Source organism: Cynocephalus volans, chromosome 4 (assembly GCF_027409185.1).
Source record: "Cynocephalus volans isolate mCynVol1 chromosome 4, mCynVol1.pri, whole genome shotgun sequence".
Taxonomy (NCBI): domain Eukaryota; kingdom Metazoa; phylum Chordata; class Mammalia; order Dermoptera; family Cynocephalidae; genus Cynocephalus; species Cynocephalus volans.
The window spans coordinates 126,491,370-126,509,412 of record NC_084463.1 but is presented as its reverse complement, the minus strand read 5'-3'; the positions used below and the strand labels follow the sequence as shown (position 1 = coordinate 126,509,412).

At 40.4% G+C, this 18,043-nt stretch overlaps 1 pseudogene; it reads right to left on the bottom strand.

Annotated features, from left to right (window-relative positions):
- Positions 1–12,508: 12,508 nt before the first annotated feature.
- Positions 12,509–12,994, bottom strand: LOC134377159 (small ribosomal subunit protein eS10-like; annotated as a pseudogene).
- Positions 12,995–18,043: the final 5,049 nt, after the last annotated feature.

Below are 18,043 nucleotides of genomic sequence, written 5' to 3'. Positions count from 1 at the left end.
AAGGGCGGGATTAGAGAAGGGCACACATGTACCGTCTGTTCTATAAGTTAAGGGGTGGATCATGTGTGTTTATTCTATTTTTATGCCTTATTTCCTATGTATGTTACACACATTCTACTTTTATATATAGCGACAATTTTAGAAGGAAAAACTATGAAAGGAAGAAGAAATCATGGGATATTTGCAGAAGAAAAAAAATTGGTCTCAAGTGTGCCAGGACTAACTGGCTGAGATGGGACAACCACCCATGGCTTTCAGAACAAAAGACACAGGGCTGTCCCCCTCAACCTACCCTCTATCCTGGATTGATCTAACTCAGGGTTATAATGCTTTGAAAATTGACCCCTAGATTTTTAGCTGAGTGACCTTGACCAGGTCCCTTTTCTTCTCTGGGCCTTAGTTTCTCCAACTGAAAAAAATGGTGGGCCTGGATTGGAAATCCGCGCTGGTCAATGCATGCACATCTGACTTCATTCTGTGCTCATGGCAGAAATAAATAATTGATCACAACATTCATTATTTCTGAATTGGGAAAAGGCCTCCTAAGAGTTTTCAACATAGAACTTCAGGCAATTGATCACATGCAGCAAAGGAGAATAAGTTTGTATTCTTAAGACTTGATCTCTAAAGTAAATTCAAAGTTTTTCATTTCTGTGCCCTCTACCCCCATATTTAAGTTATTCTAATTAGTTTGAGAGCCCTTTAAAGGAAGGAACTATATCTTATTTCCATTGTTCCACCCATTTGCATTTCTTGAGGCCAATGGAAACCAGAGTTCCAATAAAAACTAGGGGCCAAAAAGCACCATTTATTCCACCTTTTGCACCATTCACATCCCAGATCAAGAATTAAGCAAATCTTCCAGAACCTGTTAAACAGATGCTTGCTGTCTGTGTACTAACCCCATTCAGCATGCTGGGGTCACATTGAAAAGGCCCAGGCCCTAGTTTCTTCTGTCTTTTGTGAAAAGGACAAGGGAACTTGGAGAAACCACGTGTAAGAGTAAGGAGAAGAAGAGATGGGCTCAAAATTGAGTTGCATGAAGGTCTGTATGGGGCTAACTGTGTGGGGAAATAACAGTATTAGAAATGGCATCTGGCAGATTAAGTAGACTTTTCTCTCTGTTGACTTTGTCAACTCAGTCTCTCAGGGCTGCACCTCCTTATTTATTAGCAGCCAAAGGAAGGAGGTGGTTTCTTTGATTCTCTGATCCAATTCAGTTGAGTTGTGAGCAAGAAAGCTAAAATCTAGGGGGATATTTTACAACCAAGGACTGCACGCCCTCCAGTGGCAGAAAACCAATGAACTCAGGTGATAATTGAGAATGCAATTTTTTTTGCCTGAACTAGTTCTTGGAGGTATTATAATTTTTTCCTTTTGCTCTCAAATGGATATTCAGAACTCTACACAGATATTTTTTTTTAATGCTGGAGTACTTCTCAGCAGTATTGTATAAAGTTATCAATATATAGCACGTCAGAGCTGAATGCATTTTATTTATACAATTTTCCATTATACCTAAGGAGGAGAAAGGAAAGTTCAAAGAGGTAGGACAGGACTGATACTCCAATTTCTATCTTTTGGCTCCTAATTCAGTGCTTTCTCCATTCTGCAACTTGGCTTCCCTATTGTAGTATTTTCTGGACATTTGCTCTGGGCATGGCACCATGTTGGCCATTGTTGGGGGAATAATGATAACAGTCTCGCTCCGTGGAGGGCACTATTTTAAGTGCTTCACATTGGTTATCTTATTAATTCTCACAACAACCTTATGAAATAGTATTATTATTCTTATTTTGTAGATGAAGAAACTGAGGCTCAAAGTGCTAAGAAGGGAATTACTAAAAGAAGATGATATGTCCCTGCCCTCAAGCCATTTACAGCCTCGTCGGAAGGACAAGCTTGCTTATGTTGGCTGAAAGGAAACATGTATCTATTATTAACTGTGGCTAATTTGTCTAGGACACACAGAGATTTTGAGGTAGGACACTAAGGCCTGAGAATGGAGGTGGGTACTTACTCTAAGTGGATTTCTTTGTAGTGCTCATGAATGGGGCTGACATCAGCACTGTAGATTTCATCTCACGTAACCACTTCTATAAGCAGCATCTACTTTCTGCAGTGTTCTATCCAGAGGTCATACTGGGGCTCAGGGAGAAATCATGTTTGATCAGTTAGTGATCTCTGCCATGGATGAGGAACAGGGGGCAGTTGGCATACGCCACATATTTGCCATAATTGCTCTAAATGAACTAAATTCTACAACCCTACAAATTCTCCAGTGCTGTCTATAGACACAGAAGCAAAGGCATCATCTGGAAGTTTTATAGAAATGCAGAAACTCCAGCCCTATCCCAGACCTGCTGAACGAGAATATTCATGGCAACCAAAACTCTAAGTGATTTGTGTGCCCAGTAAAATTAGAAAAATGCTGCTGTAAAGTGTTTTTACAAATACAGCTGTGACACTTCAGAGGACAAGACCTGACTTCTGTTGTATATGATTCAGTGATGTGATTATTTTTAATTTTTTCCTTTTATTAGTTTTATTTTTAAGTTATTATATAGTAAAATTGACTTTTTTGGTGTACATGTCTATGAATTTTGACGCATATATAGATTTGTGTAATCACCTTCACAATCAAGATACAAAACAGTACGACTCCTTAAACTGCCTCATGCTCTCCCTCTCTAGGCACACATGCCCCGGTCCTTAACCCCTCGTGGCCACTGATCTCTTCTCTGTCACTGTAGTTTTGTCTGTTTTATGTCATATAAATGGAACCACACAGTGTGTAACCTTTTGAGACTGGCTTCTCTCACTTGGCATGATACCTTTCATAACTGGGTTTTAATAGTATATTTTGTTCTTTGTTTCGCAGCTATAAAGAAAATACTGTATAATAAAATTCTGTGACTCCATAGGAAAATGGTGATTTCATTCGCATAAATGTTGAGTCTAAATTACTCTAGGAATATATTAATATATTCCCTCAAGGGTGTCCAGGCTCTTTTAGGTGTGACACTGTGTGCTGAGTTTACTTCCCAGACACACTCAATCTGATGACTTCAGTGACATTGTCATTTGGTATTTGCTTTTCTTCACAAAATGCTCATTCATATTACCTTTATTAGACTAACATTTTTTAATTTTTCTTTTTTTTTTAAAAAATAACCTTTTTAAAGGATGGTGTTCCTTAACTATCTTTGTAAATCACGTTTTGGATGGAACCCTTAAATACATACCTGTCCCAATCCACCAGACATTACACAATGAAGCAAAATTAAACAATTCTCTTTTTAAAGATATGTTTTGAAACAACTCTGTGAAGGAAAACAATGACAATTTGTTGCTTTATTTTATTTTTTTTTGTGTATTTGTTTTTAATAAAGAAACCACTCCCACAATAAAAACATTAATACATTCATGAGGACAGAACTCTTACCACCTCTTAAAGGTCCCACCTATTAATACTACTACAATGGCATCTAAGTTTCCAACATATGCAATTTGGGGATTCGAACTATAGTGTTTAAAAATAATTTGATTTTTGTATAGTGATCCTATAACTGTAAACTTAATGATTCCAGTTATTAGTTCTAGTAGCATTTTGTAGATTCCTTTGGACTTAGTAACTGCAATTAGGGGAAAAATAAAATAAATAAAATCTAGTTTGGTAAAAAGTTAGACAACATAATCAATTTGTTGCTTTAAACACTACCCTAGAATGTTATCTTCATCCTCATTTGCATCTTTCATGCTCGTAAATTGGTTTCCCATCCATCTTCTGTTTGAAATCACTTCCCAGGAAGTGGAGGGCCAGGCCAGTTTCCTCACTGTCATTTTGCAGATGAGAAATGTGAGGACTAGAGGGAAAGAGGAGTTGTCAAAGGTTGCACAGCTGGTTGGTGGTAAAGTCAGAATTAGAACTCGAAACTTTGAACTCTGTTATGCTCATTAAGCATTTGGTATTGCAGATTTTTTTTTCTATAGATAATCACAAAAAACTTTGTTAGATCTGTTGTATTTCAAAAGACCGGAATAGTCACATGAAAAACAAAGAATTTTCTAATTATGGTAATTTTTAAAAAAACATCATGAACATTTTGATAGCGATTCTCTTTTTTTATGTTATTTTTGTTTGACTCTAGTCACACAGAGCAGCCTGATTTGAGGATATAATTCATTTACTGTTACAATCAAACAAATAGACATTTTTGTTTCCAAAGAGTAAAACATACAGATGGCCTGGTTTCTAGTTTGATTTCCCTGTTTCCCAGTTTAGAGCATGGAGTTTATTCTGAAGCAGGACTTATTAGAAAATAAGGCAGCCTTTTTTTCTCCGCTGGAATTGCCATGGAATCTGGTAGCTACTTCTTTACACCCTTCAGATCATGTTTATTAGGACAGCTTATAATCCAGGGAATAAGCAGTTTTTCAGTGGAAGTGGTTATGATCATAGTTCACATCTTTAGGGACATTTTGTATGGCATTTCATCTGAAATGTGCTGCATGTTGGTAATTTGGGAACCAATATCTTCAAAGTCATGGAAACTGAAGCCTCTTTGGACTTGATCAGGGTCTACAGAATGGCAGAAGGCAATGGTTAGCCCTGTGCATGAGCTCGCTTTATATTTTCTCAGCCACCCTTTTCCCCATCCCCAACACATGCCCTGCACTGCCTCCAGTCAAAAACAATGCCCTGATGCTGTGTGGCTGTCCTGCAGGGGTAACCTATAGCCATCCCATGCAGCAGAAGCCTAGTGAAAGTGAGCAACAGGCCCAGAATGAATTTATTAATTCACAAGAGTGGTGGAAAGTTGTAAACACACCTGCTGGCTGCTGGCTCTGCAGACCTGCCTGCATATGGCAAGGGAAGAAATGCTGAGTGTTAAGGCAGACTATTGTCTGGGGCTCCCTTAACTGAATTGGACAGCCTATTTTTGGCAGAGGAGCCAATGCAACATGGCAGTCTCTCCAGAGGTAATCAGGGGCAGGGCTCCTTTTTACCTGGAGTTTCTTTCTTTAGAGCCAACCTGATGATGAGAGAGAGTCTTGGAGAAGAGTGGCAAGAAAGCAGCAACCTATTTATGAAGTAGCATATTTTCTAGTCTTTGAGCTCTTGTTTTTGGTGAGTTCCCAGAGGAGCCAGTAGCTGGCCTTCTCTTCCCAGCTATCTCTTAGTAGTAGTTACTTATCCTTCACCCCAGACTGGGCCATTACAGTTTCCTTTCTGGGAGAGACACATTCATCCCTTTAGCAGAAAAAGTTGTTTGATATATGAGATAGCACCTTGCTTTCCAGAGATCCAGGTTCTAGAAAACATTTCCACACTTGCTTTTTCATAGACCTCACTTATGCCTCATCAGTCCAACTTACAGAAGAAGAAACTGAGGTTCAGAGAGGTTAAGCAACTTGCACAGGGTCAAATAAAAAGCAAGTGGCAGGGCTAAAAGTTGAAAGGAATCTTCAGTCTCTGCACCCTGTACTCTCTACCCTACAACCTAGAAGCCCCACCAGACCTTCTGAAAGAAGCAGGAACTTTTAGTACAGTCTGACTGTTGGCCGAGCATGTTGGAATCCCTCAGCAGGCTTCCGGAACCAGAGCTCAAGCTTGCCGACTAGCACTTCCTGTGTCAGTATTTGGACCAACACTCAAAGCTCACTGATGGTGTGTTTCAGTAGCAGAAGAAGGAAACACATGAGGCAGCTTGTTTGTAATTAAAAATGAGAGGAAAACAGGAAAAGAAGTGGATTCACAGGCAGGCCAAAGATGATGGTGCTTTGATGAATTCCTTCCTGCCCTTGGCAAAGTGTTTTCCATTCATGATTCAAAAGGTTCACAAGATGTCCAATGCCCCTGGAATCTTTTATACTGGGTTTTTGAACAATTCAACTTGACCACTGTATATATTGTGCATCTATGGGTTGCAAAGCACCATGGTAGCATCTGGGGGGGTGGGGTGGGTGGGTATCAAAGTGACTAACCAAGACTTCCTGCACTGGGTTTGCTTCCAGTCTTGTGGGAAAGGCTGACCTGTTGTAAACAACTTTTTGGAACATGAGGCGGAATGAAGTAAGTGCCATAACCAAATGAAAAATTAAGTGCTGTGTGAGCCAGAGGCGGGAGAACTCATTCCGACAGGGGTAATGGAAGACTTCAGATGGAGTTGGAATTTGTGGCAGGCCTTGAAAGACAGCATGATTTTGACAAAAGAAAGCAAGGGAAAAGCATTCTGGGCTCAGGGCCTGGAGGAGCATAGGCCTGTCCTCCATGTTCTATTTCACCAGGGGTGACTACAGGGTGAGGGACTTGTGAACAGCTGGGAGCAGAGGAAAGGGGACCAGGCATAAAGAAGGAAGGTCAGGGAGGTGTTAGAAATGGAGGTGGGCTTTTTAATGCTTTTATGTCCAGGGACCTGGGAAGGCTTAGATCTACCCCACCAGTCAGTTCTCCTCCCACTTCATTTCTTCATGGAAATAGAGTCAAGGAATAGAAGCTAAATGAGTATCTGATTAGCTCTATGAGTATCTAATAACTCTCAATGCAGAATTCTGGGGAATGTTCTGACTTAAGCTTGAAGAATAAGGTGGGCTTTAAATCACAAAAACTTGTGTCTGAATCCTATTGAATGTCTCAATTCTATATAGTGGCAAAGACCAGCAAGCTCAGGCATGCATATGGAAATATGTTGCCATTGGTCTGCCTGGATATATACTCCTAGCCGTATGGAGGAGATGAAGGGACAAATGGATTTGTACACAAAGTGACCTGGCCCCAAAGCAAACATGACATGAAAAATGTTCTAGAATTTTGATCAATCACCTTAGTAACTCTTCCCCTCTTGAAAGGTGAGGGAAAGATCTAGGAAGGGGTGGCAGAGGTTTACACAACATGGGGAGGGGGTGGAAGCATTCCCTCGTCTACAGGAAGCTGTGGGTGAGAAGCTGGGTGGACCTCCATGAACTAGAAGGACACAGATTTTGGTTGGCAAAAAGAAATGGATCTATCTCTCTATGTACCCATCTATTAATATTTTTGGGGGGTCCTAATTGTGCAATGAAGAATTGTTCTAAGCCACATAAATATATAAAAAGAATCTTCTAGAAAATGTTTAGGTGTTAGTAGAAGCACTTCCTTTCAAAATTTGGTTGGTTTTAGAAGGTGTAAAAATGATTGGCCTTGAGTGACCTTCATGAAAGGAATCTCAAAAAAGCTCCCTCTTATTAAGTACAAGGTATGTGCCAGGTGTACTTGTTATCTCATTTAACCTACAAGTGGGGGCATATTATCATTTTACAGGTGAGGAAACTTAAGCTGGAAGGGATTGAGCAATTCACTCAAGTTTGTAGGTCTAAGTGCAATCATGAAGCTTGAAAATATTTGATTCCTTAGCCTGGGAATAGAACTTTGGTGTTTACAGTTTGGGAACAACCTATAACCTTTCACTTCCCACGAAGCTGAGAAAAGAAAATGTGTACCACTGACTATTAGAAAAGCAATCTCCAAAAGGTTTGGATAAATAAGAATAGGTCCAGCAGCCCCGTGACCCTGAAGAATGAGGGATGGACTGGGGCTGGGAGCTGGTTTCTCCCTGGAGTTGTGGTATGAGTCTCCAGCTCTTCTCAGTAGCCTTGGCTCTACCACTCATCTGGCGAGAATTTTGTTTTCCTCTGCAGCATAGCTGGGATGGAGTTTTTTGATAGTGTTTGACTTCAGCAAGTCTCCACATGAGCCTCTGATCTAGTGTTGGAACAAAGCAATGACGGAGGGAGGCCCTGCTTTGAGTGAGTCAGGCAGAGACTGAAGCCTTGTTTCTTGTTGAACACTGTTCCCCCTCCAGGTATGTACTTTTCCCCAACAGTCAGACTCTGTCAACACAAGTCTGGGCTTCCCTCTCCCCACTAAGGCAAACACTGTTAATAGAAGGAAAGGAAAAAAAAAGTCAATGGCTGGAATTTAAAAACCCATGCTTTTAGGTGGAGGATCAAGAGCCCTTCACTTTGCCAAACATTATTTGAATTTTGTAGAACAAACACTGGAGTTTAAGCTACATCCCCAAATTCAATATTTGGCATAGGTGATTTCTCCCACTTGATGTACCTGTTAATTGCTTTGAGATAAAGTGACAGACACGATCAGAGAATTTTAAAAATTCATTTGCATTACTCACCCCCACCCCTTTTTTAACTAGTGAAGAAACTGAGGCCAGAGAAGTGAAATGATTCACCTTAGGATTAAAGAGCTACTTGAAGAGTGGGCTGTATGAAACCCAGGTCTTGTAACTGATATTACAGTACTCTTGCAATAGATTAGACTGAATTGTGTTTGTGTTGATATCAATATCCACTAAAATAAACATATTTGTTTTGTATCAGCATGAGAACACATTCTTAAGCTAGTAACTAATACTCTTTACTATTGCTAAATATTCTAACCCGATTTACCAGTATCTGTAATGATTTGGTTAAGGGTGCAAATTGTGGAATCTGCCTGAGCTTGCATCTCAGCGGCACTACTTACTAGCTCTATTCTCTTAAAAAAAAAAAACGTATTTATCTTTTTGTTCCTCAATTTCTCTTTTCATAAAACGGGAATACTGATAATGCCCACATAAAAGAATTGTGAGAATTAAGTGAAATTATCCAAATACCAAGGTTGGAACAGTGCCAGGTGCCTAGTCAATAAATGTCAGATATCACTATTATCACAGGGAACTTTGAAACATTTTAGCTTTGGCTTTGTCACTAACTAGCTTCTTAAACTCTTTGCCTCAGATTGCTTATCCTTGAGATAAAATTCTTATTGCTTCCCTGTTCAAAATCGAATGAGTTTATTTCAGTGCTGTGCAATGGAGACACTTATTCATTTAATTTGTTTTTTGGTGAGTGAATATTTACTGAGTGCCAACTGTGCCAGGCATGATGTAAGCAAGATAAACAAGTTTCTTGTTTTCATGGAGTTTACAGCCTGTAGGGGAGACAGAAAATTAAACAGTTACGGTAAAGAATGAGAATTGTTATGATAGTTGAAGTAGGGGTGCTATGAAAATACAAAGCAGGGGTAACTCACATAGTTTGAGAGTGGGGTTGAGATTGAGGAAGACTTCCTGGAAGTGATAATTAGGCCACAACCCAGAGGAATGATAGGAGTTAACCAAGCAAAGAGGAGAGAGAAAAGTGTTCTAGGAAGGGAAAACAGAACACATGAAAGTCCAGAGGGCAGAGAAAGCAAGAGAATAAAGGGGTTCTACTGTACGTAATCTACTTTGAGACATCATTGATTTTAAGATGTGCTATTACTTCATATATCCAGAAAAAACATTGCCAGTTAAACCATGGCACAAGATTTTATTACTTAGGGTTTTAATATTTCCTGAAAGTGTTTTTATACTTGGACATATATTTTATCATATAGCACTCTTTCAAATATAGCAAAATAAAAATATATGTGAAATAATGTGCTTTCAGTATTCCTGAAATCTCACTTTTAGAGTCATTCTTCTGAAAGCCTTTTTTGATTCAGAGACATTAACATTGTGCTTTTCCACACAATACGGTCAAGAGCACTGGAGATGCAACATCTCTTAAAAGAGTTCATTGAAAAGCTGAAAACCACTGGGGCTGGGCTCTTAAGCTGGGTTTGTGAGCATGTGGGATCAGCCTACTTTTGCTTCCCACTTAGGTAATTTTGCTAAATGACTCTGATTCACCCCCTCCCTACAACCATTAGGTTCCTAGGGGTTAAAAGGTTGGCCCAGTGTTGATTCTGGGATTTTCTTCCAGGCCAACACCCATTCAGATAGTTTTGAGGTGGGTGCTTTTCATGTTTGTGCACACAAAGCCAAAACATTTACAGCTATTGCCTGTTCTCCCAGAGTGTGGCCACTACATCATGTTACTCTAGTTTGTATCACTTCTGCTTTCCAAGGTTGGAGTGAATGTATCTCTTCACAAACTACCAGTCATATGAGTATACTAGCTACAAAGGATTCTGGGAAATAGAGTCCCCTCCCCCCTTTCTAGAAGTTACAGTATAGGAAGGCACATTAGAAGGTATTTTGAACAGGTATTGGCTAAACCAATTTGTGGCATTGGCCATAGGGTGCTAAACTTAGCCATTCTTCATTTGATGCATGCAAGCACGAGATTGGTTTTATACTATGATCGTCATTTTTCCCCCTCTTCTACCCAGGTCTTAAACCTAATTACTAAAACACTAAACATGATAGCAATAATAAAATCTAGAACTGTAATAATGATAATAACCATCACCATAAAACCCAGTACTAAAATAATACATACAATATAGTATTAATAATAAGCCAAATATTATAGTAATCCTAAAATTCAAAACTACAGTAATAAAAACAATGCTAATAAAATTTATTATTAGAGTGAAATAAAATTCAGTATTATAATGGCAATAAAACTTAATACTCTAATTAAACTGAATGATATGGTATGAACCTTAGTATTTGAATTTAGTTCCTTTCCCCGTGGTTGTTAGGAACTTGGGTTCTGGAATCAGAGAGGCTGGCTCTACCCTGACTTTCTAAGTGATGTTAGGTTAGCTAGTTAAATAATTTAGTTCTGTTTCTCATTTTAAATTGAAGATAATGGTATCTACCTCATAGGGCTGTTATGAGAATTAAATGAGAAAATGCAGGAAAATATCTTGAACATAGTAAGTACCTATCTTAGTTTGTTTTGTGCTGCTGTAACAAAATACCAGAGACGGGGTAATTAATAAAGAACAGAAATTTATTTCTCACAGTTCTGGAGGCCGGGAAGTTCAAGATCAAGGTGCCAGCAGGTTTGGTCTCTGATTTTAAGCTGGTGCCTTGTTCCTGTATTCCCTGGAGGGGAGGAACATTGTGACCTCGTGGCAGAAGAGCAGAAGAGAGAGAATCTATTCCCACAAGCTCTTTTTATAGTGGCATTAATCCATTTACGAGGGCTTTGTCCTCATGAACTAAACATCTCCCAAAAGGCCCCACCTCCCAACACTATTGCACCAGGGATTATGTTTCCAATACATAAATATTTGAGGACACATTCAGACCATAGCAGCAATCAATAAATGTTAGCTAATAGTTGGAGGAGAACTAGAGGATATGCCAATGATACTCATTCTCTGCTTTTCTGAGACAAGGAGCCAACCTCTGTAGTCTAGCCTTCTATGACTGATTCACTTGTATGTCCTTATTTAGCTTTTTCCTCATGTCTTACCCACCTCTACTTAGAGGGATATGTCATCCATTTCTATTTTTGGATGGATTCCTACTTATAAACATGAGTTTGGGTCCTGCATTATGTCATAGAGCCATGAGGTTCTTTCTGGATCTCTGTCTTTAGGGACTAGCCTTCACTTGAACTTAGGGATCTGCCTACAACCTTAACTACCCTTCCTTGATTGTGGTTTTATAACAAGAGGCATGGGCTTTGGAGCCTCTCACAGTTGGGCTCAAACTGTCTCCATCATTTATAGCTGTGTGACTTGGGGTAAATTACTTTACCTCTCTGAACTTTGGGTTCACATGTGAAATGGAGTTAATGCTTTTCTGAAAAAGTTGCTATGGAAAACAATAAAGTGATGTGGGGTAGTGACTAGCCCAGTTCTTATCATTAGAAGGTGCTTTGCAGTGAATGTTCCAGCCCCTCTCCACTATGTGTTCTCTGCTCTGTCCCACAGTGCCATTATTTTTTGTTCTGACAATGTGGGTGTGGTATTTGGACCTTAAATTGTTCCGACCCCAAAAAACCTCAGGATATTGTTGTGATTTTTGTTTTAGGTCAAGGAAAAAAAAAATCCAGCTTGTTTCCTCTGTTTTCCTTTTTTTGGAAGTGAAACATTCTAAATTTCTGGGAACACAGAGTTCAGGTTAGTTGGTTCTGCCTCAGGGGTTTAGCTGTGTCTCTCCACTGAGCAGGTTTAAGTCCTGGGCTATGCAACATTAAGAAAATTGTGTCAGAGTTTCTTGGTGTGCCTTGAAACAGTCCACTAATACCAACTCTAGAGTGGCTGCACAGGGCCTAAGGGGACCAGTGCTCTTACAGGTGGTTTCTTATGCCTACCAGTGTCTACAATGTGTGTACAAATGGTGTCGTTTCCTATTTGTGTCTTGACATGACAAGCCTTTTGTTCCTTATCTGTGAAATGGTGATAAGAATAGTATCTACCTCGTAGGGTACTGTAAGGATTAAAATAATTAATATATATTAAAATAATTAATATATACAAAGTTCGGCCCTGTCACACAGTAATATATGGAAGCAATTATAGTTATTAACTATAATTGTTATGCAACTATTATCTATAAAACGGGTTGGAAAATTTATTTGTACTTTGGGCAATCATTTAATACTATGTTATTTTATTCAAATAGTTTCAGCTTTGGCCTTGGGAGCTCTTTTAGCTTGACTCCTATACGCCTTTTTTTTTTTTTCCCCCCTGGCTACAAGTTTATTCAACACAAAATAATCCCCTCCGATATGACTGAGGTGGCTAACCACGTCCATGACCAAATTCACCTCTAAACTGGAATTCGGCTGCTGACCCAGCCCCAGCCTTTGCTTTCTTGTCAGCACCAGGGAGGCACAGCACTCTGACTGTAAGTGTCTCTGTTGGCTTCCCCTCTTGGGAGTCTTGCAGGTTGCTCACCCTCCAGACCTTTAGGCTGAAGCCCTCCAGTCTGGGGGGGGCTGTGGTGCAGGGTGGCAGGCACAATCTCAGGGGGCAGGTAGAGGTAATCACGGAGATACTGGATACCTAGTTGGTAAGGTATCAGTGCAAATGTCTCCAGGCAAACTGTTCCTTCATGTGGCCTTGAGACTTGAGGGACTGCGTGGCCTTCATGACGTGAAGGTTGGGTACACTCTTTCCTGCCAGCTCTGGGTGCTTAGGCATATGGACATCTTTTTTGGCCACCGTCACTCCCTCCTTAAAAAGGAGTTCATAAATGGAAATCCAGTTCTTCTTGGGCTTCAACATCACTGCAGCTGCAGGGTCCAGGGCCGAGGCTGGAAAGGTGACTCCTATATGCCTTTGACATCCTCTTGCTTTCTGAGCAGTACTTTACTTTCTGGCACTGAAAGATGCTTCTGGCTTACCTTGTATTTTCCCTGCCTCAGCTCTGGAATCAGCCATTTATCCCAGGAGCCCTGGTATCTTTCACTGGAGAGTAATTTTAGAAACCAAGATCTGGGTGCTGGGTGAGCCACAAGATTTTGATCCGAATACTTCTGCTATTATGTTAGTGTCTGTTAAATGAAACACTGAGTTCAGTTAATCACAGAAGCACTGCAGGGCAGGGTATAGGATAATAATATCAAGTCAGAGTCAAAGAAAGAGAGTGTTTATTGGAGCTTGAGTATAACTAAAAGGCAACCCTGCCGAGGGGAGTCTATGGAAGAAATTGACAATGATTTTATAGTCAGTGTGAGACACAATGATTCTGTACTAGGGATTATATTCTAACGATTCCTGATTTGCTTAGAACTGTTTTAAGTCTTTCATTTTGTTCCAATTATCTATTGCTGTGTGACAAATTACCCCAACACTTAGTGGTTTAAAACAACAATTATTTTATCATCCCTCTTGGTTTCTTTGGGTTAGTGATTTGGGGAAAGGCTCTCCTGGATGGTTCTGGAATGTTTCACACGGTTTCAGTCAGCTGCAGCTGGAACAGAAGGGATTTGGAGCAGTGGAGGATCAGCCATATATCTCTTTTACCTCTCTCCTTCATACAACCTCAGGGCTTCTCCACATGGCCTCTTGACATAAACTAGTTTGGCTTCCGCACAGCATGGGAGCCTCAGAACACTTGAACTGCTCACATGGTAAATGAAAGCCCCTGCTGTGGTGTGCATGTCCCCTCCAAAAATCATGTTGAAGTTTAATTGCCATTGTGATGGTATTAAGAGGTGGGACCTGTAAGAGGTGATTAGTTCATGAGGTCTCTGCCCTCATGAATGGATTAATGCTATGATCTTGGGAGCGGGCTCCTGATAAAAAGGAAGAATTCAGCCCAATTTTCTCTCTCTGTCCTGTGCATGTTCTTATGCCCTTCAGTCCTTCACCATGGAATGATGCAGCATAAAAGCCCTTGACAGATGCTGATGCCATGCTCTTAGACTTCCCAGCCTCCAGAACCATAAGTGAAATAAACATCTGTTGTTTAGCAATTACCCAATCTATGGTATACTGTTATAGCAGCAGAAAATGGACTAAGACAGCTCCAGCACAGGTGTTCCATTGGACAAGCAGAAGGACCCTCACCCTTCGTAACCTAGCTTTGAAATTTACTTCTACTGCAATCTATTGGTTATTAGTGAGTGCCAGACCACTCAGATTCAAGGGGAGGGGACATAGACCTACCTCTCAATGGCTGGAGTACCAAAGTCATATCTTAATAAGAGTCTACGGAATGACAGATGTTGTTTTAGTTATCTTTGGGGGAAAAATTCTGCTGCACATTCACTTCAAGTATGGTACCAAGATTTTTAGCATTTGAAAATGTGCCTTAAACTCACAAAAGCTGAAAGCTGCTGTCCTAAAACAGAAATGTCTTTATCTGGTGTTTTTCTGTACTTCTCTTTTATTTTTACACTGTTATGGCTTAGAATTCCTTTCCTACCCACTATCACTCATCTGCTTTCCCAGGTCATGTTTTCTGGTTCTTTCTTGATGTGCATAAAAATTTCTTTTAAAAACACTGTTCGCTTAGTGTGGCTGAAAAGAGACATGTCTAATAAAGAATGCACACAGATGGAGAAAGAAGACACCAATGAGTGATGTAAAACACAAGGGAATATGAACAATGATGGGGAAGACAGGCAGTAGCATTGACTGATGTGTGAGAGCACACAGAAGGGACTGGAAAACATTTGAGTGGAAGCAGAGAAATATTAAAGAAAGAGGAAAACGACTCTAGTGCTAAAAATTGTCAGTCCTATTTTCTATGGAAGAGTGAACCTAGAGATCAGGGATGGATCTTGGGGATGTCCTTAAACCACCAAAATTGTACACAAAATAATATGTAAGTGGGAGAAGAGGATCCATAGCACTTAAACCTGCAAAGGAGTTATGTGACCAAAGAAGCTTTAAGATATAGTGATAATGTCAGAAGCTTAGATGGAAAAAGACTTGTTTAAAGTCACATGCTGGTAGGAGCAGGAGAGTTCTGGAAACCTGAGGTCACTGTGGAGGACCAGGGATTGTGTATGTCCAGGCTGATATCTGTCTTATTTTGGCCCCACGCTGCTGCTTCCAGGTCCTGTGGGGTGCCATGCTGTCCCTTCTCGCAAGTTTATGCATCTGCTTTTATCTCATTGTTCAATTAACATTAATCCATTCTCCTGTTGTTCTTATTGGTGTGTATCCTGTGTCCCCACCTTTAGCAATTGTCATTGTTTTCTCTATTCCACAACTGAGCTCTTTTTCGGCACATCCCAAACCAACCCGATCCAATCCAACACATCATGCATACACATGGCTTTGTTCCTTTTGGTCATTAGAAATCACATTTATCTTCTATGTGCAAAGAGATACACTGGCTATGAGACCTCCATGAATAGAGAGGGTGTGGGATAATCTAGAGGTTAAGAACTCTGCAGTTCTTAGCAATAGAGGAACAGCATTCAGAGGGTACAGGAAGGAAATTTCCCCCTGCTAAGCAATATAAAGGAGCTCTGTTTTTCTATTTTCATAAAGTTTGTGAAAGGAAATAGTGTGTGTTTAATAAAATCTGTGGGTTAGTTTCCAGTACAAACCACTAGATGGAGGCCCTGCCTAAAGAACACACTTGAAGGATCAGACACTTGAATCTACAGATTTCCTCTTCTAGATGAAAATGTGAATTGGGGGCACCAGGTGAAATCCCAATCTATCCAAAGGGCTTTGTAATCTTTTCTTGTTGTGGAATACACTCCATCTCTAACCGCTTCAGCAATGCTGCCTTTTCTCGCTCAGAAATTGCCCCCAAAATGGGTCACTTGGTGGGTGCCCCATGGTTCATTACACCTAGACAACTATAGGAATGCTTTTTACTTTTTAAATGCCTTTTCCCTTTGAATGCCAGAATGGCCATCTTTATCTATTATCCATTTCATGAGCTTTAAGTGCTGCCTGTCCTGTGAAAAATTCTTTGTTCCTTTAAAGGAAACCTTGAAAACACAGGTAATTCTCCCAATGTGGGATTTTGAGCCTAAACAGGCAGTAAATAAGCTCAGACAAATCTGAAGGTAGCTAACCTCTCTTTCTGGGGGTGGAGTTGAGCTTTTCTGATTGATATCAATTACTCCATAGCTAAAGGCACTTGGGACAGGCTTTATTTTTATTGTGAGGATTACTAGAGGAAAGTGTGCATTTACTTTGCAAATAAAACTCCATTAATTTCAACATACTATACATTGATTTAATGAGCTATAAACTCACAAATATTTGACATTTTCACCAAATAAAGTTTCATACTTGAAATTTATGAGTTAACTGACAATTCACAGGGTTTGCCTGTTTCCCTTTTGTTAAGAAAGCAACAACTTTGCATTTGACAAAGAATGATTTGTTTTCTAGCTCAGCCAGATGTAGAATTGTGGGACATTAATGTTAGTCTTGGGAAAGCCTGATATCCAGTAGCTTCTGAATCCCTCCTTTCTAGACTGACCAAGGTCAAGGTGGCTGGAAGAAAGTTGGAGGCTGAAGATGTCCCCAAGTGTCCTCGCTGTTCAACTAGAGCCCCTGCCACGGTTCAGCTCCCCTTTACCTCTGCACCTCTTCCAGTTAGGAGCAGGGGAGGGTCAATTTTCCTGCTTGTCCATAGCTCTTGTCAAAGACTGGAAAGAAGGCAACATTCTCCTGTCATCCCAGCTGACCAGCTCAGGGCTGATGGTCAGGATTGATCAGGATAACAGAAACTACTCTAATTATTTAAAACATAAAGAATTAAAGCAAATGATGGAAAAACCTTGAAGCCTAAGAGGGCAGTCAGGCAAACCAGAGATTAACAATAGCAAAAAGTCCTTACTACCCCTAGGCTGGAAGGGACCAAAGGAGCATATGGAATTACTTGAGCCCAGGGTCTGAAACCATAGAAGAAACTGGAACCATAGAAGGCCCAGAGCAGGAACTGGAGCCATTGGGAAGGGACATTCTCTACCTGAGATGGCACTCATGCAGAGCAGGAAGGGGAAATATCCTGGATTTTCCCTTCATTGGCTTTTTTTGTCTCCCAGTTGTGGCTGCCATTGACTGAACTCACCAGAAGCCAGCTGACAGGGGAGCTTGGGGCACGCTTCCCACAGGGGCTGGGCACAGCAGGGGAAGGGAGAACATCCACACCAAGTAAAACTGACCCAACTTTTTCTTCCAGGATTTGGGATTTGTGATGGAAACAAATAGCAGTTGCTTTCAAGCTTTGTAGCTGGCACGTTAGAGCTAGAGCTGTGGCTTCCTGCTACGTTTTTGCTAAAAAGGAAAAAACTAGTATGGAGAGAGGGAGGGAGATAGGAGAGGGGAAGAGAGAGAGGGGAAGAGAAAGAATAAGGAAATGGGTGTGGAGAAGGAGATGGAAGTTGAGGAGCAGAAGAAAAGATGAGACAGACAAAGAGGGAGAAGCTCAAATAGGAGACGGTGCTATCCTGGGGGGAGGAATGTATAACCTCAGTTTCTAAAGCTCTAAGTCCTGGTTCCTCCCTCTTGAGACAGGTTGGACTGCCTTTTCTTCTTTTCCTTCTTTTTCTTACCTGGATTCTTCTTGAGTTAGTTGAATAGATTTTTGTTACTTTTGGAATTTTTTAAGCCTTCAGCTACATATCCCTTCTTGATCCATTGTCCTTGGCTACACAGAGCCTTACCCTTGAATCATCCCATCAGGCCTTGCCCATAATATCTTTTTCCTCCTTCATCTTCATATCAAATCTGACCTACTTGTGTCCAGAAGGGAGCTGGGGAGTCATGTAGGTTAAGTAGATGCAGTCATTTAAGGGATATGTTATTTCCTCCTAAATAGCAAGGCTTTAACTGGTTTAACTAGGAGATGGC